Here is a 5984-nt window from a genome sequence, read left to right on the forward strand (position 1 = left end):
AAATTTCCATAGGCCAAGAGCTATGTCCTACCCATTGCTCATACAGTACTTCGTCTCTCAATGCCTTGCAGGTCCTTGAAGTTTTCTCATCTGTTCCTCAGCAGGAATGAAAGTTTGGAAAGCCTCTCACCAGCTTGTGTTAGGAAAACAATATTTCTTTTCTCATTTCCAGATATAAAGCTGCCTTACAATTTTGAATCTCACACACACTTGTTGGGAGATGTCAGCTAGTTCTTGGGCTATCTGTGAATTCCTTCCAGAAAAAACAAGTCCTTCAACAAAGAGGGAGGCCAGGGAAGGGCACAACTCATCAAGAGAGTCTTATTCTGCCTCCAGGCTCAATCAAAGATGTTCAAATGTCATTTAATGTATTTTCTGTGAAGTTGGAAAAGATAAATTCAATACTGCAAGCTGAAACTAGGGTAGGTGCTGGCCAGAAGTTGATGCACAGTAGTGAAAGAACTGGGATCTTGGGTGGAAGCTAAGCCTAATCCCCTGGGCCCCTTCAGAGTACCCCAGGAAGCTGAAATTTACCTCTTAGTAAAGATTAATTTCTGCAGTGTAGCCTGAGCAGGGGCCATGGTTCTGCCTGCCCATCCTATGGGACTGTTTCACATTGGTCCAAAGTAAGAGTGAACACAGGGGCCGTTAGGCTGAAAGCTAGGAACACAATGCCCATGACCCTGAACAGGAACCAAAGCACATTGCTGGTAAATTAGAGGCCTGGTAGAGCAGGCTGACTGCCCACAGCATGCCTCCCTATTTCTTCTTTATCATTTCCCTTTGGCAAGTATGTTCAAGGTTGTGTGTGATACTGTTGTACAAACTGTAAGAGGAATCTGGGAGGATTTGGGGAGCCAAGTGGTAGACAGTTCTCATTTTTCCTGCCTAGTGGTAACAGCACTTCCATTTTCCTTTAGGGGCCACCCCTTCCCTGCTCAGAGGCCACATGATTCAAGAGCCAACAAATTCCATTTTTTCCTCAAACTTTTTCAAGTTGGTTTTCTGTTTCACATTACTGGAAAAAAAGTACACAGGTGATAAAGAGACATTCTTTAACTTCAGAGGAGAGCAAAGCAGGACAGGAAAGGCCTAAGTAGATTGCTACAAGCCCATCAGGTGACCCTGGGCAGGTCAGTTCACTTCCCAGGGCCTCAGTCTCCTGATCTACAAAATGGGGATCTTTCTGAAAGCTGTGATAACTTTGTGGTTCTAGACATTTGAGTTTTTACCCCAAAACAAATCAAACTGTGGATACAGGACTGGGAAGGGCAAAGACAGCCTTGGCACCTTTGTGCAAAAGTCAGAATCATGCTACCTAGTACCTGGGGCCACCCAGTACCTGGTATCCAGGGCAGTGCAGGCTGAGGTGGCCACATCTTGCTGAGACTGCAGTTGTTGTGGGGGCAGAGGTGGTTGCCAGGCTTAGGGGCATCATGGCAGGGGGATCAGGACATGAGTTTCAGTTGGTGGCCTCCTTCAGTTTTGCTTTTATTACTTAGTGCCCAGTACAGCCTATTGGCTTGTTTGCTTTGAGGTTGTAGAACTGTCTCTATAAGGTGGCTTTGTGGAGTTTGTCCTCAGAAGTAGAGGCAGAATTTCTGTCTGGAGGAAGAGCCACCTGAAAAGAGAAGCATTCTAGAATCCAAGGTCTTTAGGAAGTAGCAACCAGAGCCCACATCTCAGAAAGGAGGCCTGTGGCAGAGGGGAACAAATCAGGGACACATATTCATGAGGGCCGATGTGGAGTACTTTGGCTGAGCCTGAGAAAGGAGTGAGAGAAGGGAAATGGGCTGCCCCAGCAAGGTGGGAGCAGACAGAGGCATACTGGGGTCACCCCATGAAGAGATATGTACCACCAACTCCAACACCAGAGACAACCAGTGTTCCACTCAAGTTTTGCATTTTTTTATGTGTTTCCCTTCTGCATCCAGGTACAACTTTATGAAGTGTCCCTCCGGAGGGAGGTGGCTGGGGGCAGGATGGAGATCCACAGAGCTGGGTAGGACAGCAAGAGGCCAAATGCAGATCCCAGGGCAAGAGATTACCATCTGTAAGGATTGTCTCAGATACTCAGAGAAGTTTGGAAGGCCCAATGGGTTGGAGTTGTCCTTTGAAGCACCCACCTCCCCACTCAGAGAAGAATATTATTTACCCTCTAGGTTTGAGATGGAGCAGGCCTGTCCCATTTAGGCAGGCTAGCCAGGGACAAGCCAGGAGGAGGCTAACAGTGTGGCCACTGTGTTTGGGGACAGTTGACAGATCCAGGACGGCAGCCCAGGAAATGGATTTCCTGGCAGTATCCAGGCCTGGCTCTCAAACATCAACAAATGACAGAAACAAATATTTGGAGAGGTGTGGGTGATGTCCTGAAGGACAAATCCAGGTGGCTGCTGGACCTTCAAGGTTCTTAGACGCTTGGTATTTGGGAAGATCCTTGGAAATGATAACATGCCCCATAGATCCATCCCATGGGGTGGCACCTGGTGGCCTCTTGCTTTCTCCTGACACAGCATATCAGTCCAGCCTGTCCAGCTCCAAAGCATATAGAGGCCCCATGCGCCCTGGATCCTCTGATGGCCTGCTCCAGACTGGGCCTTCTTGTTTTTCTGAAGGAAACCTTGAAGTTTTAATATAACTTTTTAGTCAAAGCCATTTTCTTTCTCTCATTCTTCCTTTCTCTCATTGGAGTGGTCAGAGGGGAGACAGAGGAGGCTGGGAGAAGGGGCCAGCACCCCACCAGACTTCTGGATGGCTGCCTTTAGCTGTAACCCTGGGCCTCACTCAGCTGCCTCACGCAGGATGCTCACATTCCACACTGCCTGGCTGGCTTGTTTTCTTAAGAAAGCAGTAACTGCAGTGCATTCACTGTGGTTCTTTATGGCTTTCCATATGTGTAATCGCTCTTTCTCTCCTCAGTTTTTCCAACTTTTTTTTCTTTTAAATAAATGCTCATAAATTTCACTGGTGAAAACGATGAAAAAACATACCTAAAAAGAGCAGTTTGTTGGAAAGAAAGTGAGGGGGAGGGGATATGAAGCAGAATGCAGAAAAAACCCCTCTGCATTATGTACTTAATAGGAAAAAAAACCATTTCAAGTTTTAGGAGAAAGAGAAGATTCCTCTGTCATTTCTCAAACACTTGCCTAAGGCTTGACTGAGCTGGGGTTTGGTGTACTTGAAACCCAGCTATCCTCTCCTGCATCTCGCTGAGGAGACGTAGTAGAGGCCCCTCAGGCTGGGGGGCAGCAGCCAGCTGGCACTAGCTATGACCTCTGGCTTTCTCGATCTCTCAGCTGGTAGGAACATGGGCTTTGTGTAAGTCTCAGGATCCAGAAGCCCCAGGGGATTGGTCTCAAACATCTGGAAAGTTCTATGGCCTATGATTAAAGCAGAAACTGGTTCTGAGGCCCTTTTGGATCATGGTTCCCTGACCTTTAGAGAAGCAGCTGTCGACTCTGTTGGCTGCCTTCCCAATTCCATTCTTCCCTCCCTCCTTATCCACACAAGTCCACTTCTACCTGAGACAGCAATGTGCCCCAGAGTTTCTGTAGAGCAATTCCCCAGCTTCTCTTGCAACTGTGTGTGTGTGCATGACACAGTTCCAACCAATAAAATATAAATTTAAGCTAAACACAGTGGTGCACGCCTGTCATCCCACTATTCTGGGAGGCTGAGGCAGGAGGATCACCAGTTCAAGCCCAATCTGGGCAACTTAATGACTTAGCAAGACCTTGTTTCAAAATTTGAAAATTTAAGGGCTGAAGATGCAGTGAAAAGTCCTGGGTACAATCTACAGTACAGGCAAAAAGATAGATAGATAGATAGATAGATAGATAGATAGATAAAGTCTATAGACTAGGCAACTCAACTGGCTCATGTTTTTGTCTCTTGCTCTTCTTAACTGCCTGGAATTCAATCATAAAATGGAAGAGGAGCAGCTGTTTTGCAACTAGAGGGTCCAAATAATCATGTGTTACATAACAACCACTAACGAAGGTAGTCCCACAAGAAAATAATAGATCTGAAAACTTCCAATCACTTAGTGACCCTGTAGACACCATAAAGTCATTGTAGTACAACACATTATTCACATTTGTGGTGGTGCTAGTGTAAACAAACCTACTGCACTGCTAGTTGTATAAAAGTATAGTACAGGCAATTATGTATGGTGTGTAGTACTTGATAATGATAGTAAATGACTATGTTACTGATTTCTGTGTTTACTACACTATACTTTTCATTGCTGTTTTAGAACGCACTACTTCTACTTATAAAAAAAAGACGTTTACTGTGAACATTGTGCTGTGTTATGTCGGAAGTGGCCTCACACGCCTGTGTTCACAGTCTCTCTGGATTGCATCATTTTCTCTGCTCCATAGCCATGTGCCCTTTGGCTCCCATCCTCACTCAGCCAGCAGGAGTCCTACCTCACAGACTGAGTGAAGGCAATGTGATGAGCCCCATCGCATACCTGGAGACACCTCAGTCACAGTCAGTGCTAGGGAAGAGCTGTGTTCGCAGACAATAGGGAGCCGTCAGAGCCAAATACCCCTGCCTCGGGCCAGTGATTCTCCAGGCTGGCATGAGAATCAGCTACCCTCAATCCCACCAATGATTCTGGATCCTTGCAGGGATGGAATCCCCAAACCATCCTGTAAACAAGTCTCCATGGATGACCCTGTAAACAAGCCATCCGCTGCTGCAGATGGCTCACGATCCACGCTTAGCCAGGTGGTGACATAGTGGTTTTGGTGTTGAACAAACCCAGTCAAAAATCTCCCTCAATTTCTACCTATGTGGCTTTGTATGGCTCTTGAAATGTCTTAAGATCCTAAATAGGGAAGGGTGGAGGGGGAGAAGGGCGCACAGATAATGGGGAAAAAATAAGAACCAAGATACATCATGTACTGGTACAAGCACCCAATGATAAATGTAAATGTATTGTATACCTAAAATGTACCAAAATAAAAGAACTTAAGCAAAAAAAAAAAAAAGATCCTGCTTTCTTTATCTGAAAAATAATATCAGTAATACCCCGCCATGAGAGTGAATTAAAAATGTTTGTGTAGAGGACATAAAAGTTATAATCAGACTCCAGTGTGCAAAGGTACAGCTCCCTTTATTTATCCATAGCTTATATTAATAGCCCATGACCTTGAATTTCCACTAACAGCAGAAAAAGTTCAGACTGGAAATTCTAGCACAACTCATTCAGAAGATTTCCAGCTTAAAAAAAAAAAAAGAGTCTTTTGTGGGAAATGTTAACCAGAATGGGAATTCTTCTGCAGATGATCCAGGTTCTTCAGGGCTTCCACAAGCGCAGCTGGTCCTAGGCATTCACATGCCCAGAGGATGTCCACAGTGCCACCTCAGTGCTGGCTGCATGGCCCCGGGACTTGGCCTTCTTGCCTCCACTCGAGGCCTCCTCATCTGCCAAGCCCCTTGTATCTTTGCTCAGTGCTCTCCACAGCTGCACCACGTGCTGTGCCCGGCCATATGCCTGCCTCAAACATCTGTTGAGCATCTTTCCTCAGCCATTTAATCCGCTGTGTAGATACCATAGTGGATATACTCCTTCCCTGGGGCTTGATCATCTCAGACCACTTTCTTCCACCAACTGGCCCAATAGCTTCTCTCTTTATAGGCCGAATGGAAAGGGGGCCTCTTCTTGCCTCGTTCTGCTTTCTTCCCTGTCTCTCTGTGTCCTCCTAGCATTTGTAATGGGCATGCACAATCCTTTCACACACTCACACACACACACACACACAGTCTGACTCTTCTAAACCAAAGCCTTTCTCTTGAGACTAGTGTTTATTGTTTCCATCTCAGACTCACATAAACCCACTCAGCTCTTCCATTGATGTCTTGCTTCTAGAAGGTGTCTGGCTCCCCTGAGGACACAGCAGGCAGACCCACCATCCCTGCTCCCCCATGCTGGGGAAAGCTGGGGCAGGGAGAAGGCACCTCATCAGGATCTCAGA

The sequence above is a fragment of the Heterocephalus glaber genome, unplaced genomic scaffold, assembly GCF_053883595.1.
Source record: "Heterocephalus glaber isolate CG9 unplaced genomic scaffold, H.glaber_assembly_v1.0 deba00000546, whole genome shotgun sequence".
NCBI classification, from domain to species: Eukaryota; Metazoa; Chordata; class Mammalia; order Rodentia; family Bathyergidae; genus Heterocephalus; species Heterocephalus glaber.